Raw genomic sequence first — 24875 nt, forward strand, 5'->3', positions numbered from 1 at the left:
AACAGAGCAAACCCCCTGAAAAGAACAGGAGGAAGTAGACTCGGGTAGAGAAGGACGCTGAATGAGATGTAGCCCTCCATGAACCTCAGCCATTTGGCAGGATGCTGTGCAGTGAATTGTGCCCAGCGGAGTTGTCCTGCGTTGAGCTGAATGGCTGAGGTTTGATACTGTCTATAACATCTTTCCAGTTGTCAGTTGTGAGCTGTGGGTCTGGGAGTGGTCTGTGACTCCAAGCAAGGCAGCTCATTGCAGTTGAGGTGAGCCCTGAAGGAGCTGACATTTAGAGGCTGGTCTGCCATCTCCCTTCTTCCAAGTCTGGGCAGGAAGGGGACACGGGTGGTGCATCCCCACGTCCACAACACTCCACCTTCCTACAACTTCCTTTTATTCTCTTATGCACAAGACTGTAATGATTTCACTCCCTAAATATAGTTATTTTATTTTTATTTTCTTAACATCCAAAACATTTTGTGTTGGGCTATAGTTGATTGGCAATGTTGTGATAGTTTCAGGTGAACCGTGAAGGGACTCAGCCACACATATGCATGTATCCATTCTCCCCCAAACCCCACTCCCATTCAATTACATTGAGCAGAGTTCCATGTGTTATACAACAGGTCTTTGTTGGTTATCCATTTTAAATATAGCAGCGTGTACATGTCCTTCCCAAAGTCCTTAACTATCCCTTTCCCTCGGCAACCATGAGTTCCTTTTCTAAGTCTATGAGTCTCTGTTTTGTAAGTAAGTTCATTTGTATCATTTTTTTTTTAGAGTCCACATATAAGGGATGTCATATGATATTTCTCCTTCTCTGTCTGGTTTATTTCACTCAGTATGACACTCTCTAGGTCCATCCATGTTGCTGCAAATGGCCTTACCCAAATATACTTCTGATCTATTCTGTGGTTCATGGCAGCAACCGCATTTACAGTGTATTTCACGTAGTTCTAAAGACCAGGATACAGTTGCCTTTCTGCACTGGATAATCTATATAACCAAAAATTCTACAGCACCTGTTTTCATGCTTTTTCTTTCTTCTACAGTCAACACAAGAGGAACGGAGGGAGGCTCAAAATATTTTGTTCAATTTCTTTTCTTTTTAGCAGGAAAAACCCCACCCATTTGCAATCTGAATGACCATAAGTTCTCTAGTTATCAGTGACATTGAGATTTTTAAGACCCATCTGATATTGTCTGAGCTCTCATTATGTGTAAATACAGAAAATGTTGTCTTTTCTCTAGTTTCCTTGCATTAAGTTTTCTGAGAGTGCCAGAAATGCTTCCATGCTCCGCAGATCTCTTCAAGTCCTCTCCTCTCACTTTTTACTCTGAACTGCTATGTCAAGACCTCTGCTGGTTACCTCCTTGATTGACCCAACAACTCTTGGAAGCTTTGCCCCTTCCATGCTGCTCTGTATCCCAAGAAGAAAAAGATCTCTTCCTCTGTTTCCCAAGTTACATGAAATATCAGACCCCGATTTTAGCAAAACATAGTAAAGACTCGCTTAGAGTTAGAGGGAAATATTTTAAATTACATATTAGATAGCACTGTGCCCAGAATCCTTTGACCACGGGTTATCCTGATGGCTTTTTTCTCCTTATCCTCCTTCTACTGCCATTTTTTCCCCCCTGAAATATTTGAGAGTAAGTTGCAGACATCATACTCCTTCCCTCATGGCTCAAACAGTAAAGAATCCACCTACAAAGCAGGAGACCTGAGTTTGATCACTGGGTCTGGAAGATCCCTTGGAGAAGGGAATGGCAACCCACTCCAGTATTCTTGCCTGGAGAATTCCATGGACAGAGGAGCCTGGCAGGCTACAGTCCATGGGGTCACAAAGTCAGACACTGAGCGACTAACACTTTCATTTTCACTAGTACTTTGGTGGGTATTTCTTAAGAATAAGGACATTCACAGTACAATAATCAAAACCAGTAAATTAAAACTGATACACTACTATGACCTAATCTATAGACCTTATTTGAATTTTATGGCAAAAGAAAAAAATCTGGTCTGGGATACAATCTAGGAACACACATTATATTTATGTTTCTTAATCTCCTTTAATCTGGAATGGTTTTCTAGTTCCCCATTCATGGAGTCACAAAGAGTTAGACACAACTGAAGCAACTTAGCACACACACATGCATATATTGGAAAAATCCAGAAAAGCTTAGTAACTCTATCACAGCAAGTTTAAAGGAGAGGGAGTTTCAGTATTACACAAACTACTCACAAGAACAGAAGAGGAAACACTGCCTAAATAACTTTATGATGCTAGCATACTCTTGTTTTTAAATCCCTTTATTTTGCATATTTCTTCTAGGAGTTTCCTGGATTTACATTTTTCTTCTTTTAATTGAAGTACAGTTGGTTTACAATGTTGTGCTAGTTTCTTCTGTTCAGCAAATTGATTCAGTTATATATGTACATGTATGCTGTGCTGTGCTTAGTCGCTCGGTCATGTTGTTTATCTATTTTATTATAGGAATGTGAAATTAATCCCCAGCTCCTAATTTATTTGGACTCTTTGCGACCCCATGGACTGTAGTTCTCCAGGCTCCTCTGTCCATGGGGATACTCCAGGCAAGAATACTGAAGATGTATATTTATATATGTGTATATATATATATATATATATATTCTTTTCTATTATGTATATTGAATATAGTTTTTTGTGCTTATACTGTAGGTCCAGGTTGTTTATCTATTTTAGATATAGAAAGTGAAAGTGAAAGTCGCTCAGTCATTTGCAACCCTATGGACTATACAGTCCATGGAATTCTCTAGGCCAGAATACTGGAGTGGGTAGCCTATCCCTTCTCCAGCAGGTCTTCCCAACCCAGGAATCAAACTGGGGTCTCCTGCATTGCAGGCGGATTCTTTACCAACTGAGCTATCAGGGAAGCCCCTTTATATAGAAGTGTGTAATTAATCTCCAACTCCTAATTTATCCCTCTCCTACCTATTTCCTCTTTGGAAACTGTAACATTGCTTTCTATGTCTATGAGCCTGTTTCTGTTTTGTAGACAAGTTTACATGTGTTAACTTTTTAGATTCCAGATATAAGTGATATCATATATTTGTCTTTCTCTGTCTGACTTACTTCACTTAACATGATAATCTCTAGGTCCATCTGTGTTGCTGTAAATGGCATTATTTCATCCTTTTTAAAAAATGAGTGAGTAGTATTCATATATATACATATATATGCCACATTTTCTTTATCCATCCATCTATTGATGGGATACTTGGGTTGCTTCTACCTCTTGGCTATTGTACATATTGCTGCTATGAACACTGGCTAGCATAATCTTGATAATCAATTGGACAAGTAAAATCTGAGAGGAAAATTGCAGATCATCATCACTCAATGTCTAGATGAAAAAAATTCTAAATAAAATTTTAGCAAACCAAATCCAACAATATCTAAAAATGATAAAACATCATGGCCAAGGTGATTTGAATCAAGAATTCATTTATTTTTTTCTTCTAGTTTTACTGAGATATAATTGACACACAGCACTGTATCTAAATGAGGAATTTAATGTTCATTTTAGCACTAGAAAATCAATCAGTTTGTAACTTGACAGATTAGAAGATCAAATGAGAGAAATCACTTGATATATATATATAATAAATATATAATAAATTTATATATAATAAGTTTTGGATATTCATTCGTGATAAAACCTCTTAGCCAATTAGAACTATGACCAAACTTTTGGGAAGTGATAAAAGGAGTTTATGAGAAAACACACAGCAAATAGTTTTCATGCTGAGAAACTATTGAGATATCCCCTTAAGATAGTGAACACAGGAAGAGTGCCTACTATCAACACTTATTCATTGCTTCCCAAGAGGTTCTAGCTAATCCAGTTGAGCAGGAAAAACAGAAAATAGGTACTGAAAAGAAGGTGATATGACTTGTTTCCTGGGTTCTTTTGGTGTTTTAGCTGAGTTGCTTGGCTTGCAGGGTCTTAGTTTCCCAACTAGGGACTGAACCTGGGCCTTAGCAATAAATGAAACCACTGAGTCCTAACCACTAGATCGCCAGGGAATTCCTTGATCGACTATGTTTTATTTATTTCTTTTTGGCTGTACTGGGTCTTTGATGCTGCATGGACTTTCTCTAGTTGCAGTGAGCAGGGGTTACTCTTTCATTGCAGTGCCGAGGGCTTCTCGTTGTAGTGGCTTTTCTTGTTGTGGAACACAGGCTCCAGAATCCACAGGCTTCAGTAGTTGGAGCTCGTGGGCTCTGGAATACAGGCTCAGTAGTTGTGGCGTGTGGCCTTATTTGCTTTGAGGCATGTGGGATCTTCCCAGACCAGGGATTGAACCTGTGTCCATTGCATTGCAAGGTGGATTCTCTACCACTGAGCCATCAGGGAAGCCTATGTTTTTAAAAAGTGCAGAAAAATCATTAGAATAATAAGGAAGTGTGTCAATTGGCTGGTTGCAGAAATCTATGCATGCAAAGTACTTGTGCTTATATTATCAAACAGATAGAAAAAATTTTTCAATTTAGTTTTGACTGAGCTGGGTCTTTGTTGTTGCACACAGGTTTTTCTCTAGTTGAGGCAAGTAGGGGGCTACTTTTCATTGGATGCACAGTCTTCTCATTGTGGTGGGTTCTCTAGTTGCAGAGCACGGGGCTCTAGGCAAACCGGCTCAGTAGTTGCAACTCCCTGACTACAGCGCAGGCTCCGCAGTTGTGGCCCAAAGGCTTAGTTGCTCTGTGGCATGTGGGAACTTCCCAGACCAAGGGTTGTCCCCTGCACTGGCAGGCGGATTCTTAGCCACTGTGCCACAAGGGATGTCCCCCAAAATTATTTTTTAAAGATACTATCTAAAACTGCCTCAAAAATTAGGGACATAGGACTATCTGACAAAAGGTGCGAAATCCTTCAGGAAAATTGTATATAACTTTATTGTGAGACATTAAAGAAAATGTAATTAAGTATGGGACATGTCATGTATCAGGTCAGGGCTGGACGTCTTCCCCTGCTTGGACTGGGAAGCGTCTTAAAGAGCATAGGGAGAGGAAGTTGGGGATTATAGATTACAGATTACAGAAACTGTAATCTCATAGATATGTCATTGTCTCCAAACTGATCTACAGATATTTGCAGCACAAATGAAAAGAGAAAAAAAAGTCTGAAAATAGCAAACGTTGGAAAATCCTTAGAAAACTGGGAAAAGAAGTCTGAGAACACACATACTATTGTTCCTTACTAAGGTGCATAACAAATTATCCCCAAACTCAGTTGCATAAAATAACCATACTCACAGATCCTAAGAGCCTGGAATCCGGACAGGGGATATGTTGTTCCCTTCATTTTCAACTGGCTTGAAGGTTGGGGGTGGAATCCTCCGAAGGTTCGGTCTGCGGCTGATGGTAGGAGACGCCACTAACTCGGGGGTTCCTTAGGCATTCCTACCTCCCTCCCTTCATTCCCTCCCTCTCCTTCATCTCTTTCTTTCTCTCTCCCGGTTTTAAAACGCGGCTTCCGAGAGTTTCAAGGTCTCCGGGTTCCGATCACAGGTCTTAGACGGGCTGAGCTGCAGAAACATCTATTACCATAATTACCATAAAAAAGCGGGCCTAAGAAAAGTATCAAGAAAATCGTATAACTTTGAGAGAAGCCAATGGCGCCGGCTCCGGACCGATCATCCCAGATGATCGGGGAGTGTATCCGAATCTGCCTCCGGATCTTCGCGCCACCCTCGTTTAGGTGCACAGACGGCTCTTACCCGGTTCCCAGCGGCGACTGGGCTTTAAGTCCAGGGGATAGCGGTGCGGTTGGAACAAGGCGAGTACAGCTGGAGAGTGTCCTGAGTAGAAAGCCCGATACCCCTTCGGCTGTGATGAGCCAAATAAAGGACAGTCGAGCAAAACGCTCAGGGTGGCTCCCGGCGCGTGGGGGACACTGCCTGACAAGCTGATTGGCTGCCGCGCTAACAGGCGGGAAGGGCCGCTGGCGGATGGGGCGCCGAGCCCGGAAGAACCGCGACCGGGACCAGAAAGGGGACCTCGCCAGTTTCGTTTTCTTTGTTTTCTTTAAGTGAGCTTCCTTCTTTTAGCCCTATCGTGCAGAGTATCTTAGAAAGTACAGATAAGCAGGGACAGAAGGAGAAATCTCCCGCCCCAACTCAGACAATCACGTGTTTAAAGCCCAGGCGCTTCGCTCGCAAAGTTTCGAGGGGCGGAGGCGTCGTCGTGACCATTGGCTGGATGTGCCAGCTCGCCTAGCGTTTACCAGCTCGCCTTTCAAACTGGGGACAACAAGGATCCTGGAAACTTCTGAGCAGCGCACTTGGGTAAGTTTGTCGCCCCCTCCCACGCCCTCCCCCGCCCCCGCAGTTGCCAGACGGGCTACCGTGGTGGCTCAGTTGGTAAAGAATCCGCCTGCAATGCAGGAGACCCCGATTCGATTCCTGGGTTGGAAAAATCCCCTGGAGCAGGGATAGGCTACCCACTCCAGTATTCTTGGGCTTCCCTTGTGGAGACCTGGGTTCGATCCTTGGGTTGGGAAGATCCCCTGGAGAAGGGATAGGGTACCCACTCCAGTATTCTTGAACTTCCCTTATGGAGGCTGGGCTTCCCTGGTGGCTCAGAGGGTAAAGCGTCTGCCTACAATGCAGGAGACCTGGGTCCTATGCTTGGGTCGGGAGGATCCCCTGAAGAAGGAAATGGCAACCCACTCCAGTACTCTTGCCTGGAAAATACCATGGACTGAGAAGCCTGGTAGGCTACAGTCCATGGGGTCGCAAAGAGTCAGATACGACTGAGCGACTTCACTGTGGAGGCCTGGGTTCGATATCTGGGTTGGGAAGATCCCCTGGAGAAGGGATAGGCTACCCACTCCAGTATTCTGGCCTAGAAAATTCCATGGACTGTGTAGTCCATGGGTGGCAACGTCAGTCCGTGACTGAATGACTCACTTTCATTACTGCCACATATTTGAACCTCACCTTCTTATCCTAAGTCTAATCGAGTAGCCCCCAACCCTTTTTGGCACCTTTCTTTTAGAGAAAGACAATTTTTACCACCACCGTGGTGGGAGTGGGGGTGGGGTGAGGGGGTGTGATTTTGGCAGTAATTCGAGTGATGGGGAGCAGCACGTGAAACTTCCCTCGCTGGCCAGCATCTCACTTCCTGCTGTGCCCCACCCCACCCCACTCCACCCCCAGCCCCCACCCTCACCGCCCCAGGCCTTACAGACCTCGGGCAGGTACCTGCGCTGGTACACGGGCTCCATGTTACTCTCATTACTGCCCAAAGCGGCACAACCCCACCCAGCCCGCTTCCGGGCAGATCCCGGCCCGCTGTTCCCTCGCGTTTGAGTCTTGGCTCCGTGACTCCTGTCTCGGTAGCTGCTGAGGCTGCTAAGTCGCTTCAGTCGTGTCCGACTCTGTGCGACCCCATAGACGGCAGCTTACGAGGCTCCCCCGTCCCTGGGATTCTCCAGGCAAGAGTACCGGAGTGGGTTGCCATTGCCTTCTCCGCCTCGGTAGCAACATCTACCAAAAACCTACAGATTGTTGAGGACTTGGGATCCGGACACTTGGGAGCTTGAGGTCAGGGCTGGATGTCTTCCCCTGCATGGGCCTAGGGAGAGAAAGTTGGGGTCTTAGCAGCAACATATCACAGGGAGGGAGGAAGGGCAAGGGACAGGTCAGGCATAAGGGGAGTTAGGGTTCTGTGGGTAAAAATGTGGCTGGCAGTCACTGGTGAACTGTCTTCTAAATCCAGAAAGAGAAACCAAGCCCTTAGTGCTTTGCCAGAGTTTATAATCTATAAGGGAGTGGGGAGAAGAAGAACCACACCCTTTTAAACTAAAGGCAAAGTGCTAAAGGAGAAGGCCAAAGAATGCACCATATGCTTGTGGTCTGTGATTTGTGTATGTGTGTGTATTTGGTACCTTGGTTTTTATTTCTCAGGAGTTAGTTCCTGTCACTTCTGGCCCACCTTTCTGTGCAGTTACCACCAACCTGCATTCTGGCATTACTAAGGAGATGTGAATGCCATCCCATTGCCCATTAAAAATAGCCATCAACTCAGGTTAAATCCTCAATCCAGGTCAGGTAGAATTTTCCCCAAAGTCTGAAGTGTGGAAGATTTTTAAAACAACTCACCTGTGAAACTAGATCCAAGGTTCCAGGTGAGGTCAATGATTTTTAGGCTCTTAGGGATTTGATAGGTTTCAGTTCCCAGCATATTTAAGGACTGTGTTCCACCACCTAAGGGCAGTGGTTTTGAACTGTAGAGAGTTCTCCATAGTTACAGAGTTAGACTGGCACGGCCAGGATGTCATGCTCACCCACAAGCCCTGGGTCCTTTCTCTATATGGTGTCTCAGTTCCAGCTTCTGTGGGTTCCAGGTTGCCCAGCAGGATGAGAAGGCATCCTCCTCAAGCACTTTGGGGGTGAGACAGTACCTATGGTGAGTGAACCAGAAGGGTTCACCAGTGGTAGGGCCTGATGCAGAGGGTGTTAAGGTTGGGAGGAAAGGTGAGAGGACTCTAGATGCAGAAGCTACAAGAAGACTGGGAGGCAGGGACTTCTTGGCAGGGCTTGTGTTACAGAAGATGCTAGGACTGGGACTCTGTTCTTGGGCATGAGTAGAACTGATTCTCCCTTTGGGATAGAGATGCAGAATCTTTTCTGTCAGGTCAGCAGGTCCACAGGAAATGTGGACCTGTGTTTGAGGCAGCCCTCATGTCTAAGAAATAGGAAGCAACTGGGTCTAAAGAATACTCGTTGTACTGCAATATGGAGAAAGCATAGGATGGCAGGCATACACATCTCTCTCTGCTCTTTTCTTTTTCTTTTATTAATTTATTTTAATGATTTTATTTAAAAATTTTTATTCTATATTTGAGTATAGTTAATCGACAATATTGTGTTAGTTTCAGGTGTACAGCAAAGTGACTCCCTTATACATGTATCTATTCTTTTTCAAATTCTTTTCCCATTTAGGTTATTACAGAATATTGAGCAGAGTTCCCTGTACGTACAAATACAGTAGGTCTTTGCTGGTTATCTGTTTCTGTAATATTAAGACTTCTATTAAGGGTTATAATTAAATGACTTTGTTTAGCTGGCTTTATCGTTGTTTGTCTACCAAGAGAGGATACTTACTCTGTTAGTGTCTCTTTGGGGGAAATGTTCCTTGCTTCAGGGCTTCCCCAGTAGCTCAGCTGGTGAAAAATCCACCTGCAATGCGAGAGACCTGGGTTCAATCCCTGGGTTGGGAAGATCTCCTGGAGAAGGGAAGGGCTGCGTTCTGGCCTGGAGAATGCCATGGACTGTATAGTAGTCCATGGGGTGGCAGAGTCAGACACGACTGAGTCACTTTCACTTACACTCCCTCCTTCCTTCAGGGTCGTGTTCAAAAGCTTTTCTTCTCGGCACCTGGGCTGAGGAGTCCTATTTGAATGGATTACTGGGTCCTCAGCTCTTAGAAAGGCATCTTCTATCTGCTTCAGCTCTGAGTTTTGGGACATGATGCTGCCTTCCAGCAGACTTGGAACCCCAGCCTTCTCCCTCCAAAGGTACAGGGCAGAGCCCAGTAATCCTCCCGAAGATGAAGTTGCTAAAGAAAAATCTGGATAACTCTCTGTCTCTGAGTCTGTCTGTATGTGCCTATTCCCATGCGCTCTTTTGCTCCCTAATAAATGCTTTACTTGTTTCACTACTTCCCATTTCTCTTGGAAATTCATTTATTCACAGCTGACGGACCAGGGCCTCGTCACTAGCCACTGGTCCCTGGTGGTCTAGTGGCTGGGTTTCAGCGCTCTCATTGCCATGGCGTGACTTCAGTCTCTGGCTGGGAACTGAAATCCTGCTCAAAGCTGCTGTAGGCCAAGGCCACCCGAGATCACATTTGGTGCAGAAACCCAGGAATTCAAGGTAAACCGCAGCCTTTGCCCAGCTGCGGCTTGAGGCCCCTGACTTTTGCTCTTGTCCTTTTCCTCTTGCTTTCTACTTTGCTTTCTATTCAAGACATGCAGAGCATAAACTCAGTCTGCTCACTGCCTTATGGGTCCCCTCAAATTGAGTGACAAGGGCCACCCTCAACTTAAGGATCCCCCAGGTCATTCAGGTTCAAATAATGCTTGAGTGACAGCTGATGCTGTCCACTAGGGCCTGGTGGAAACAAGATTTCTAACGGTGCAAGAGCCCAAAGGGTCTTTCAATCTGTCCCATGTAAAACCCTCCACTATGCTTTTCTTTTGCAACTTGTTCACACAAAAGATCTCCATATAAGTGATTCAGACTACCATGAGGGTGTGACTCTCTGAGTCTGTCTGCCCATGCATGTGCCTGTTTATTTTCCTCCTAATAAACACTATATTTTTTCACTAAAAAAAAATCTCATATCATTCTTCAGGAAACCATTTGACAATATATATTTAGATCTTTAAATGTTTCATCACTGGATCTACTGATTCAACTTTTAGAAATCTCTGTGTCTGTATATACTTCATCTACTTACATAGAGTGTTATAATTTTCACTTATTTATGTACCTAAGACCAAGTGTAAACTCATGTTTTAGAGCCAACCTTTATTTCTGCAGATCTAGACACTTTCTTCACTTAACATGATTTTTCTTCTAGGGGAAAATCCTCCATTTCTACCACAGAAGAGAAATTGCTGATTTTCTGTTCTGGTCTCCATTCCCCATCCTAAAAAGTCTTTACATATGTTTGAACCATATTTGTATACTGAATTGAAGTACTTTGTCAGGAGACTCTTAGACTCATTGCAAAGTAGAAGATGTAATTAGCCTATCCAAGCCTCAGTATAACTTATCTGTGATCCTAGGATAATTTATTGAACAATTTAAAGCAACTTCAAGGTACTTCCTTAGTGGTCCACTGATTAAGACTTTGCCTTTTAATGCAGGGGGTGCAAGTTCAATTTCTGGTTGGAGAGCTAAGATAATGCCTCGTGGCCAAAAAAAGCAAAACATAAAACAGAAGCAATATTGTAATAAATTCAATAAAGATTTTAAAAATGTTCCACATCCGCCCCCCAAAAAAATCTTAAAGCAATTTCCAGCTGTAGAAAAATAAATAATACTTTGCTAATAATATATATGAAGTTATGAAGCAGTTAGTAAGGTTTTTAAAAATAGCTAATCATTATTTTACAAAAATGATTATATATAACATATTATTACACTGGAAAAACAAGATTCAAAACTGTTTGTCAAGTTTAGTATGGACCAGACTATACAAACTCTTCCATTGCCAAAAGCTCATCATGTTGGGTAAAGTGTTAAAAGAACAGAAAAACAGCTTACATCTCTAATTTATATTATGTAGCTACTATAACTATACAAAAAAGTTCTTAATGACCCAGAAAACCACGATGGTGTGATCACTACCTAGAGCCAGACCTCCTGGAATACAGAGTCAAGTGGACCTTTAGGAAGCATCCCTACGAACAAAGTTAGTGGAAGTGATGAAATTCCAGCTGAACTATTTCAAATACTAAAAGATGATGCTGTTAAAATACTGTACTCAATATGCCAGCTAATTTGGAAAACTCAGCTGTGGCCACAGGACTGGAAAAGGATAGTTTTCATTCCAATCCCTAAGAAAGGCAATGCCAAAGAATGTTTAAACTACCACACAATTGCACTCATCTCACACACTAGCAACGTAATGCTCAAAATTCTGCCAGTGAGGCTTCAACAGTATGTGAACCAGGAACTTCCAGATGTTCAAGCTGGATTTAGAAAAGGCAGAGGAACCAGAGAAATTGCCAACATCCTTTGGATCATCGAAAAAGCAAGAGAGTTCCAGAAAAACATCTCTTCTGCTTTATTGACTATGCCAAACCTTTGACTGTGTGGATCACAACAAACTGTGGAAAATTCCTCAAGAGTTGGGAATATCAGACCACCACACCTGCCTCCTGAGAAATCTGTATGCATGTCAAGAAGCAACAGTTGGAACCAGACATGAAACAATGAACTGATTCCAAATTGGGAAAGGAGTGCGTCAAGGCTGTATATTGTCACCCTGCTTATTTAACTTATATGCAGAGACATCATGAGAAACGCTGGGCTAAATGAAGCACAAGCTGAAATCAAGATTGCTGGGAGAAATATAAACAACCTCAGATATGCAGTGACACCACCCTTATGGCAGAAAGAGAAGAAATAAGGAGCCTCTTGAAGAAAGTGAAAGTGGAGAGTGAAAAAGCTGGCTTAAAACTCAACATTCAAAAAACCAATATCTTGGCATCCAGTCCGATCACTTCATGGCAAATAGATGGGGAAACAATGCAAACAGTGACAGACTTTATTTTCTTGGGCTCCAAAATCACTGCAAATGGTGACTGCAGCCATGAAATTAAAAGATGCTTGCTTGTTGGAAGAAAAGCTATGACAAACCCAGACAGCATATTAAAAAGCAGAGACATTATTTTATTGACAATGGCTCATATAGTCAAAACTATGATTTTTTCCAGTAGTCATGTATGGATGCTACAGTTGGACCATAAACAAAGCTGAGCACTGAAGAATTGATGTTTATGAACTGTGGTGTTGGAGACACCTCTTGAGAGTCCCTTGGACTGCAAGGAGATCAAACCAGACAATCCTAAAGGAAATCAATCCTGAATATTCATTGGAAGGATGGATGCTGAAGTTGAAACTCCAATACTTTGGCCACCTGATGCAAAGAACTGCCTCATTGGAAAAGACCCTGATGCTAGGAAAGATAGAAGGCAGGAAGAGAAGGGAAGAGAGGATGAGATCATTGGATGGCATCACTGACTCAATGGTCATGAGTTTGAGCAAGCTCCAGGAGTTGGTGATGGACAGGGAAGCCTAGCGTGCTGCAGTCCATGGGGTGATAAAGAGTCGGACATGACTGAGCAACTGAACTGAACTATAACCTTGACACCAACATCTGTCAACAATAATATGAGAAAGGACAATTTTTGGACAGTCTCATTCATGATCATAAATACAAATCTTAAATAAAATATTACAAGTCAGATTCAGTATTAAAAAATGATAGCAGGAGAAAGGACTTTCCTGATTTTCCAGTAACTGAGACTCAGTGTTCCCAATGCAGGGGGCCCAGGTTTGATCGTTGGTCAGGGAATTAAAATCTCACATGCTGCAATTAAGAGTTTGCATGCCACAATTGAAAGATCCCGCATGCCACAAGGAAGATGCCACATGCTGCAACTAAGATCTGGCATGGCCAAATAAATAGAATAAGTAAATTTTTTTTAAAAAAAGAAATGATTACAGGAATGATGTCAGCAAAAAGGTGGATAAGGAAGCTTTGACTCCCCATGAAAACATAGGAAAAAATTAAAAAACCAGGAAACCAGATGACTCAATAGTCTGGGCTCCAAAATCACTGCAGATGGTGATTGCAGCCATGAAATTAAAAGATGCTTACTCCTTGGAAGGAAAGTTATGACCAACCTAGACAGCATATTCAAAAGCAGAGACATTACTTTGCCAACAAAGGTCTGTCTAGTCAAGGCTATGGTTTTTCCAGTGGTCATGTATGGATGTGAGAGTTGGACTGTGAAGAAGGCTGAGCACCGAAGAATTGATACTTTTGAACTGTGGTGTTGGAGAAGACCCTTGAGAGTCCCTTGGACTGCAAGGAGATCCAACCAGTCCATCCTAAAGGAGATCAGTCCTGGGTGTTCACTGGAATGACTGATGTTGAAGCTGAAACTCCAGTACTTTGGCCACCTGATGCAAAGAGCTGATTCACTGGAAAAGACTCTGATGCTGGGAAAGATTGAGGGTGGGAGGAGAAGGGGACGACATAGGATGAGATGTTGGATGGCATCACCGACTCAATGGACATGGGTTTGAGTGGACTCCGGGAGTTGGTGATGGACAGGGAGGACTGGTGTGCTGTGGTTCATGGGGTTGCAAAGAGTCAGACATGACTGAGCGACTGAACTGAACAATAGCAAGTGGTCAAAGGTAGTCAAGTGGATATATCAAGAAAACACAACATTCAAAACTGTAGGAAATTGCATGACACTTTTGCTTGCCCTTGGCTCAAACGCTCCCTGGCTTGGCAAGATCTTGGTCTGGATGAGGTAGCAACTCAGTCCCCACTTCCCTCCTTGACATGGTGGTGCCAGAACAGGCCTTGTGATATTATAACCTGTCTTAAAGACTGCCTGAGGAATGGTGTCCATATCGCCTCATTCAGACCCCAGGTGGGAAAAAGTGGCAGCCACTCTTTGTGAAATCTTCAAGGAGATTATAAACATACAGATGTCTAGGACGAAAGATTACAGTTGAAGTCATACAATAACCATCTAAAGCCTGGAGAAGGAGCTGGGGTGAGATTTTGGGGAAATGAAGGTATTGCAAAACAACTATGTATATGGAGAAACTGAATAAAGCTCAGGTAGGACTTGTGATCAGTAAAAGACCTGAGAGTTTCTTTACCTCTCGTGAGACAGACTCACTATGCTCAGACCATGCTCAGCTAATCAGTGAAAGACTGCCCTGGCACAGAGGCAGTCTGCAAAGACTGGGAGAGGGGGCTGTTTTTTCAGATATCTGATTTTCAACAAAAACTTGTAAGGCACACAGAGAGACAGGAAATCAGGGCCCATGCAAAATAACAAGGTAGAATGGCAGAACTTTTCCCTGAGGAAACTCAGATATTAGACATACTAGATGAAGGCTTTAAAACAGCTAGGTTAAGTATGCTCAAAGAGCTAAATGAAAAAATGGGCAAAGAACTAATTAAATCAGGCAAACAGTATATTTATAAAGTAGGAATATCAACAACAATAATAGATATTATAAAAAGAAGACAAATCTGGAGCTGAAAAATACAACAACTGAATTGAAAAAGTAGAGGCATTCAACAGTAGACTTGAGAAGGCATAAAAAAAAAAATCAGTGAACTTTAAGACAAGACAATTGAGATTATCCAGTCGAAGAGCAGAAAGAAAAGAATGAAGAGAAGCAAACGAAGCTTTGGGGACTTGTGGTATATTATCACACACAGCAATACACATTATGGGAGTCCAGAAGGAGAAGAGAGATTATTTGAAGAAATAATGACTGAAAACTTCCTAAATTTGGTGAAATATGTGAATCTACAGAAGAAACTCAATAAACTCCCAAGTAGGATAAACCCAAAGAGATTCACACCAAGACATCTTATGATGAAGCTATCAAAGACAAAGCAAAGTGAATCTTGAAAGTAGCAAGAGAGAAGCAACTTGTCATATCACAAGGGATCTTCAGTAAGATTAATAGCCAGTTTCTCAGAAGAAAACCTTGGAGGCTAGAAGGCAGTGGGATGATATATATTTAAAATGTTAAAAAAAAAAACACTGTCAACTGAAAATTCTATCTCTGGAAAAACTGTCTTTTGAAAAGAGAAATTAAGATAGTCCCAAACAAAAGCTAGAGGAATTTATTTCCACTACGCTGGCCATAAAGGGAACGCTGAAGGGAATTCTTCAAGTTAAAGTGAAAGGATGTCAGATAGTAATTCTAATAACAGTTACTGGTTAAAAAAAAAAATTTATATATATATATAGACAAATACTACAAAAGTATTATTATAATTTTGGTTTGTAACTTTTTATTTTCTACAGGATTTAAAAGAAAAATGCATAAGTAATATAAATCTAAGTTATCAGTACATAGTATATAAAGATACAGTTTGTGACATCAGTAACATAAAGTGAGGGAGGAATTATAAAGAGGTAGAGGTTTTCTATGTGACTGAAGTTAAATTGGAATGAATTTAAGACAGATTGTCATCATTTAAAAATGTTATATATAAGGTTTCCCTCGTGGCTCCCAGTGGTGAAGAATTTGCCTGCCAATGCAAGAGACACGGGTTCGATCCCTGATCTGGGAAGATCCCACATGCTGCAGAGCAGCTAAGCCCATGCACCACAACTATTGAGCCTGTGCTCTAGAAACTGGGAGCTGCAGCTACTGAAGCCTGAGTGCCCTAGGACCCGTGCTCTGTGACAAGAGAAGCCATTGCAACGAGAAGCATGCACACTGCAACTAAAGAGTAGCCCCTGCTCGCCGCAACTAGAGAAATGCCCACACAGCAATGAAGACCCCAAATAAATAACATTATTAAAAAATAAACTCTTCATCAAACCCTCTGGGTTTGAGACACATAGTTAAAGTCCCAACACCCATTTATAATTAAAAAACTCTCTGCAAACTAGGAATAGAGGGGAGCTCCTCAAATTGATAAAGAAGACCTGCAAAAAAACCTATAGCTATCATCCTACTTAATGGTGAGAAATTTGAAATTTTCTCACCAAAATTAAGTTGAGATAAAAATGCCCCTTCTCACTACATTTTTAACCATCATATTGGATGTCCTTCAGTTCAGTCGCTCAGTCATGTCCGACTCTGCAACCCCATGAATCGCAGCACACCAGGCCTCCCTGTCCATCACCAACTCCCAGAGTTCACTCAGACTCACGTCCATCGAGTCAGTGATACCAGCCAGCCATCTCATCCTCTGTCGTCCCCTTCTCCTCCTGCCCCCAATCCCTCCCAGCATCAGAGTCTTTCCCAATGAGTCAACTCTTCACATGAAATGGCCAAAGTACTGGAGTGTCAGCTTTAGCATCATTCCTTCCAAAGAAATCCCAGGGCTGATCTCCTTCAGAATGGACTGGTTGGATCTCCTTGCAGTCCAAGGGACCCTCAAGAGTCTTCTCCAACACCACAGTTCAAAAGCAACAATTCTTCGGCACTCAGCCTTCTTCACAGTCCAACTCTCACATCCATACATGACTACTGGAAAAACCATAGGCTTGACTAGACGGACCTTAGTCGGCAAAGTAATGTTTCTGCTTTTGAATATGCTATCTAGGTTGGTCATAACTTTTCTTCCAAGGAGTAAGCGTCCTTTAATTTCATGGCTGCAGTCACCATCTGCAGTGATTTTGGAGCCCCCCAAAATAAAGTCTGACACTGTTTCCACTGTTTCCCCATCTATTTCCCATGAAGTGATGGGACCAGATGCCATGATCTTAGTTTTCTGAATGTTGAGCTTTAAGCCAACTTTTTCACTCTCCTCTTTCACTTTCATCAAGAGGTTTTTTAGTTCCTCTTCACTTTCTGCCATAAGGGTGGTGTCATCTGCATATCTGAGGTTATTGATATTTCTCCCAGCAATCTTGATTCCAGCCTGTGTTTCTTCCAGTCCAGCATTTCTCATGATGTACTCTACATATAAGTTAAATAAGCAGGGTGACAATATACTGCCTTGACGTACTCCTTTTCCTATTTGGAACCAGTCTGTTGTTCCATGTCCAGTTCTAACTGTTGCTTCCTGACCTGCACACAGATATCTCAAGAGGCAGGTTACATGGTCTGATATTCCCATCTCTCTCAGAATTTTCCACAGTTTATTGTGATCCACACAGTCAAAGGCTTTGGCATAGTCAATAGAGCAGAAATAGATGTTTTTTCTGGAACTCTCTTGCTTTTTCGATGATCCAGCAGATGTTGGCAATTTGATCTCTGGTTCCTCTGTCTTTTCTAAAACCAGCTTGAACATCAGGGAGTTCACGGTTCACGTATTGCTGAAGCCTGGCTTGGAGAATTTTGAGCATTACTTTACTAGCATGTGAGATGAGTGCAGTTGTGCGGTAGTTTGAGCATTCTTTGGTACTAAAACAATAATAATAATTAAAGAATAAAGGTATACAGATTGGGAAAAAGAAATTAAATTGTATTTGTTCACAGATGACATATTTATGCCTAAAATTGAAAGAATAAATAATAAAAACTACTGAAACTATAAACAGTTACAGCAAGTTTTCAGGATCAGTTCAGTTCAGTTCAGTCACTCAGTTGTATCCGACTCTTTGCGACCCCATGAGTCGCAGCACGTCAGGCCTCCCTGTCCATCACCAACTCCCAGAGTTCACTCAGACTTACGTCCATCAAGTCCGTGATGCCATCCAGCCATCTTATCCTCTGTTGTCCCCTTCTCTTCCTGCCCCCAATCCCTCCCAGCATCAGAGTCCTTTCCAATGAGTCAACTCTTTGAATGAGGTGGCCAAAGTATTGAAGTTTCAGCTTCAGCATCATTCCCTCCAAAGAAATCCCAGGGCTGATCTCTTTCAGAATGGACTGGTTGGATCTCCTTACAGTCCAAGGGACTCTCAGCAGGTCCTCTCCAACACCACAGTTCAAAAGCATCAATTGTTCGGCACTCAGCTTTCTTCACAGTCCAACTCACATCCATACATGACCACTGGAAAAACCATAGCCTTGACTAGACACAAGGTTAATATACAAACGTCAATCATTTTCCTATATACTTGCAGTGAACAGTGGAATTTTAAATTAAAAACAATACCACCTGCATTAGCACCACCCATAATGAAATGCTTAGGTATAAATCTTTAAAAATATGTAAAAGATATGTACAGGGAAAACCACACAACAGTGATGAAAGAAATCAAAATAGAGCTAAATAGAGATTCCATATCTGTAAATAGGTTTCATATTGTCACGATCTCAGTTCTTCCTAACTTGATCTATAAGATTCAATGCAATCCCAATCAAAATCCCAGCAAGTTACTTTGTGGATACCAACAAACTGATTCTATAGTTTATATGGAGAGAAAAACAGAACCTCAAAGAGCCAACACAGTATTAAAGGAGAAGAACAAAGTTGGAGGACTGATACTCCCCAACATCAAGAAGGTACTTTAACTTCAATAAAGCTACACTGGTTAAGGCAGCATGGTACTGATGAAAGAATAGAAAGAGATCAGTGAAACAGAATAAAGAACTCAGAAATTGACCTGCATCAATATGGCCAGCTGATCTTTGACAGAACAGCAAAGGCAATACAATGGAGTAAAGATAGTCTTTTCAACAAATGGTGGTAGAACTACTGAACATCCACATGGGAAACTTTACAAAAAGCATGTAGACAAGGTAACCGTATACACTTCACAAGCATTAACTCAAAGTGGATCATGGGATGTATTAACAAACGTAGAATTCAAAACGATAAAACTCCTAGAAAATAATCTAGGAGGAAACTTCAGTGACCTTGGCTGACAGTGACTTTTTAGATACAACACCAAGGGCATGGTCCACGAAGTAAAGAATTGATAAATTGGACTTCTTTAACATTAAAAAAAACTGCTCTGAAAAGAAAATGTCAAGAGAATAAGACAAGGCACAGACTAAGAAAAAATACTTCCAAGAGACATAGTTATTGTATTGCTATCCAAAATATGCAAAGAACTCTTAAAATTCAACAATGAGAAAATAACTCTATTTTTTAAAGGAGCTAAAAAATCTTAACAATCATTCACCAAAGAAGATACACAGATGGCAGATAAGCATATGAAAAAATGATCCACACCATATGTCATCAGGGAAATGCCAATTAAAACAAGATTCTACCACTTATCTATTAGAACGGCTAAAATCCAGAACACAGAGAACACCAAATGTTGGCAAGGATGTGAAATAACAGGAACTCGTATTCATTGCTGATGGGAATGTAAAATGGCACAGCTACTTTGGAAGACAGCTTGGCAATTTCTTACAAAACTACATGTACTCTTACTGTATAATCCAGCAATTTTGATCCTTGGTATTTTTCCAAAGGAAATTTTATGTCTCCACAAAAACCTGCACATAGATGATTTAGCAGCCCTATTTATAACTGCCCAAACTGGGAAGCAGTTAGATACCCTTCCATGCTCAGTCGCTTCAGTCGTGTCTGACTCTTTGTGACCCCATGGATTATAACCCACCATGCTCCTCCGTCCGTGGGATTCTCCAGGCACAAATACTGGGGTGGGTTGCCACTTCCTTCTCCAGGAGATGTTCCCGACCCAGGGATCAAACCCATATCTCTTCATGTCTCCTGCTTTGGCCGGCAGGTTCTTTACCACTAGCACCACCTGGAAAGCATCCTTCAGTAGGTGAATGGATAAATAAACTGTGGTGTGTTCAGGCAATGGAATATTATTCAGTGTTAAAAATAAGTAAGCCTGGATGGGAGGGGAGTTTAGGGAAGAACAGATGCATGTATGTGTATGGCTGAGTCCCTTTGCTGTTCACCTGAAGCTATCACAACATTGTTAATTGGCCATACCACAATACAAAATTAAAAGATTAAAAAAAAAATAAGTGAGTTATCAAGCCATGAAAAGACACAAAAGAACCTTAAATGCATACTATCAAGTGAATGAAGTTAATGGAAAAGACTGTATACTGTGTGACTCCAATTATATGACATTATGGGAATGGCAACCTAAGACAGTAAAAAGATCAGTAGTTGTCAGGGATTGAGGGTTGCAGAGAGGAGAGCAGATGGAGCACAGAGGATTTGGGGGGCAGTGAAAACGTTCTGTATGATAGTATAATGATGGATACATGTTATTATACATTTCTTCAAACTCATAGAAAATTCAGCGCCAAGAGTGAACCCTAAGGTAAACTACGGGGAAAAAATAAACACAAAGAAAAGCATTAAAATAGGAAATGAGGAAAACATAGGCAGAACATCTTCAACATAAATTGCAGCAACGTGTTTTTGGATCTGTCTCTTAGGGTTATGGAAATAAAAGGGAAAATAAACAAATAGACCTAACTAAACTTAAGATACTTTGCACAGCAAAGGAAACCATAAACAAAATGAAAAGACAACCCATAGAATGGGAGAAAATATTTGCAAGCAATGTGACTGACAAGGGTTTAATTCTCAAAGTATACAAACAGGTTATATAATCCAAATGTAAAAAAAAAAAAAATCAAAAAGTAGTCAGGAGACCTAAATAGACATTTATCCAAGATAGATAGCCAATAGGTACATGAAAAGATGCTCAGCATTGCTAATTATAAGAGAAAAATGCAAATCAAAACTAAAATGAGGTATCACCTCACACTGGTCAGATCTGACCATCATCAAAAAGTCTACAAACAATAAATGCTGGGGAGGATATGGAGAAAAAGGAACCCTCATACACTGATGGTGGGAATGTAAATTAAGGCAGCAGCTATGGAGAGCAGTATCCATATGATACACAATCCCACTCCCGGGCAGTTTTCTAGGGAAAACGAATTCAAAAAGATACATGCACCTCAGTGTTCATAGCAACTCTGTTTACAATAGCCCAGGCGTGGTAGCAACCTAAATGTCCATTGACAGGTGAATGGATAAAGAAGATGTGTCATAATAATATATACACTTGTACACAAAATGGGATATTACTCAGCCATAAAAAGGAATGAAATAATGCCATTTGCAGAAACATGGATGGACTTAGAAATTATCATCCTAAGTGAAGTAAGTCAGAGAGAGAAAGACTAATACCATTTATATGTGAAGTCTTAAAAAAAACAATTCAAATGAACTTATTTACAAAGCAGAAATAGACTCACAGACATAGCAAACTTATGGTTACCAAAGGGAAAAGGCAGGGGAAGGGATAAATTAGGATTAACATATACACACTATTATATATAAAATAGATAGCCAACAAGGGCTTACTGTATAGCACAGGAAACTATATTCAATATCTGTTAATATCCCACAATGAAAAAGAATCTGAAGAAGACTAGATTTACACACACACACACACACACACACACACACACACACACACACACATGTATGTATAACTGAATTACTTTGCTATACACCTGAAACTATCACATTGTAAATCAACTACAATTTAAAAAGAAAGGAAGGAAGGAAGTAGGAAAAAAAAAAAAGCAAAAGGATAACTGGAGGAATGTAAGTTAAAGGATCTCATTCAATGCTTCAACAGAATAATCAATCAAGACATAATATATTCCTAAAAAAATAAGAAATGAGGGTCAAAAGAAGATGAAATGAAGATGGCTTCACTGGTGAATTCTACCTGGCTAAATTTTTTTTGTGTGTGGGGGATTCTTGCCAATAAAAATAATTTCTCAACTAAAATCAGAACATTAGCACCATTCTGGCTGTCCGGTCTCAATCCTGTGCAAGAAATACTGTTTCAACCAGTGAGGTGATCCCCTTGTCAGGTATCTTAATTTGTTCATGCTGGTATCACAAAGTGTCATAGACTGGGTGGCTTATAAATGATAGAAGTTTATTTCTTACAGTTATGGAAGTTGGTGCAGCAGATTTGGTGTCTAATGAGGGTGGCTTCTTGGTTCTTAAATGACTGTCCTTTCTCTGTCCTTGGACTTCCCTGGTGGTTCAGAGGTTAAAGCGTCTGTCTGCAATGCGGGAGACCTGGGTTAGATCCCTGGGTCGGGAAGATCCCCTGGAGAAGGAAATGGCAACCCACTCCAGTACTCTTGCCTGGAGAAGCCCATGGACGGAGGAGCCTGGTGGGCTACAGTCCTTGGGGTCGCAAAGAGTCGGACACGACTGAGTGACTTCACTTTCACTTTCTCTGTCTTTACATGGTATAAGGGGTCAGGCAGCTCTCTGGGGAACCTTTTGTAAGGATACTAATCTTATTTATGAAGGCACCACATCACACCCCAAACATCATCATACTGGGGATTACGTTTCAACTTGTGAATTTTAGGGGCAAACAAACATTCAGTTTATAGTACCAGGCTATTCTCTGGAACCAGGATCCAGTCATGAGGTCCCAGGACAACAAGTTGGCATGAGTCCCAGGGCTCCTTGGGTAGAGGCCATTGAGAACTCCAAAGGGAGGAAAGTTGGACCTGAAACCTTACAGTGTTGTCCAGGCTTGGGTAACCTTCCAGAATGACACTGCTGGCCCTGGCTGGTCCCAGGCACTGGAAGGGCTCAGAAAATTTCATGGAAGACATTCCGGAGCATGAAGAGTGCTCTGCACCCCGGAGGTTCAGAGTCCACGGCAGGAACCAGCCCCAGGCCTCTCCTCTTCGTGTTCTGATTAGGAGCCCCCACCTGATTTCCTGTCGTTAGAAAACAACCACTGTAAACTTCCTGGTGGCCTCCCTGGTGACTCAAACAGTAAAGAATCTGCCTGCAATGTGAGAGACCTGGGTTCCATCCCTGGGTTGAGAAGATTCTTCCTGGAGGAAGGCATGGCAACCCACTCCAGTATTCTTGCCTGAAGAATCCCCATGGGCAGAGGTTGGGGTCCATGGGGTTGCAAAGAGTTGAACACAACTGAGAGACTCAGCACACAGCACAAACAGTTATTTTCGATGTCCAAAGCAGACCCAGAGTTATTTTTGATGTCTCAGCTCTGGGTGCTACAACAAAACTATCCTAGACTGGGTGGCTTATAAACAACCGAAATTTATTTCTCACAGTTCTGGAGGCTGGGAAGTCCAGGATCAAGGTGCCAGTGTGGTCAGGCTCTAGTCTTGTTGAAAAGAGGGTCCTTTTCTGGTTGCAGACTACTGACTTTTCATGACATGGTAGAGAGCAGAGAAGAGAAGCAAGCTGTCTTGGGAGTCTTATAAAGGCATTAATTTTATTCACGAGTGCTCGAACCTTTTGATCTCATCTGATCCTAATTACCCTTCAAAGGCCCCACTTTCTAATACCTTCAGCACAGTAGGGCAGGGTTTCAGCGTACGAATTTTGGAGGGACACAAATGTTCAATCCATACATTTATTTACATATGATCAAAAGTTTATGGAGACTGAGGTGGTGTCTACAACCTATAGCTGAGCCTCCTCGGGATATTGGTCCAGCAATGGATAGGAGTATTCGGACCCTTTATATCCTTTCCCAGTGTCTTGATTTCTACCTGTGATAAACTTTACATTCAGCTGTCTCTAGGCCATATAGCAAAGCCGTAATCCCAACAGACCTTAAAGGAACAGAGCTAATGGATTATGTATATAGTTATACTAAAGCTGATGTTTTTGTATATAAGAATTTTACCTCATTGAAAATATGTGGCTATGTGATATCTGATAGAAAATGGATAGAAAATAGAAAATCTTGACCCACCTTGCTTAAGATCAATGGCCAAAATTTGTGAATCTGATTCATCCTTGCAGGAAGGAAAAATTACTAAAATGGCATATTGCATCAAGACAACATTGTAAAGCAATGTCGCTTTAGGACTAAAAAAAAAGAAAAAAGTGGTATATTGCTACATGTCTTTATACTCCCAATAATTTCCCCAAAGGATTCCTCAATAAGATAATTAAGATAAAGTTGAAATCATTTAAAAAATTAAAATATATGTAATATATAAAGCTAAAACTTGGTTCACTGAGATCAGAATTATGGATAGGCTCTCCTCAGGGCCTTATTTAAGAAAAGAAGAGAGAAATAAGTTATATATATATATGGAATTAAAATGGATATAATATAAACAGATAAAAATGAGAGTCAAACAATTAGAAGAGGGTCATATAAAACTATGGTAAAATATTGAAAAATTTTAGAGGAGTAGAAATTATCACCTTAGTTTAAAATATGTTAAAAAAAAAAAACATACTTTGTATCCTTACCATGCTATTCAGTGAGATACAGGATAAAGCAAAAGAAAGAATTTTGCTGGGTTTGCCTCACAATACAGAATCTGCTATCTCTTCTGTTCAGGTCCTATTGTAAATGGCTGTCTGTTTTACAGGAAAGAATTTCTGCTTGGAAATTGAATGGCTCCTGAGAAAATGACCATCTGTATTGTTTCGGACACTAACTACCCGGAGCTGGTTCTAGATGTGGGAAAAGTCACTTTGGGGGAGAAGAATAGAAAAAAAATGAGAGATTCTCAACTGAGAAAAAAGCAGAATGAAAGCCTCTCAAAATGTGTGATTACTTTGCTGAATTCTGGAGGGGGAATGAGCAAGATTGAAATTGAGAATGAAGATTATAGTTATGAAAAAGATGGAATAGGGTTAGATTTGGAACATTCTTTAGCCGAT

General features: G+C 41.5%; 1 long non-coding RNA gene across 1 annotated transcript; it reads right to left on the minus strand.

Annotated features, from left to right (window-relative positions):
* Positions 1-4113: 4113 nt before the first annotated feature.
* LOC138082711 (uncharacterized) lies at positions 4114-5857 on the minus strand. The gene is made up of 3 exons (XR_011145147.1): positions 5756-5857; positions 5292-5393; positions 4114-4395 (listed from the first exon to the last, which is right to left on the minus strand). It is a non-coding gene; the product is annotated as an uncharacterized lncRNA (long non-coding RNA).
* Between the last annotated feature and the right edge of the window lie 19018 nt (positions 5858-24875).

This window comes from Capricornis sumatraensis, chromosome 8, assembly GCF_032405125.1.
Source record: "Capricornis sumatraensis isolate serow.1 chromosome 8, serow.2, whole genome shotgun sequence".
NCBI classification, from domain to species: Eukaryota; Metazoa; Chordata; class Mammalia; order Artiodactyla; family Bovidae; genus Capricornis; species Capricornis sumatraensis.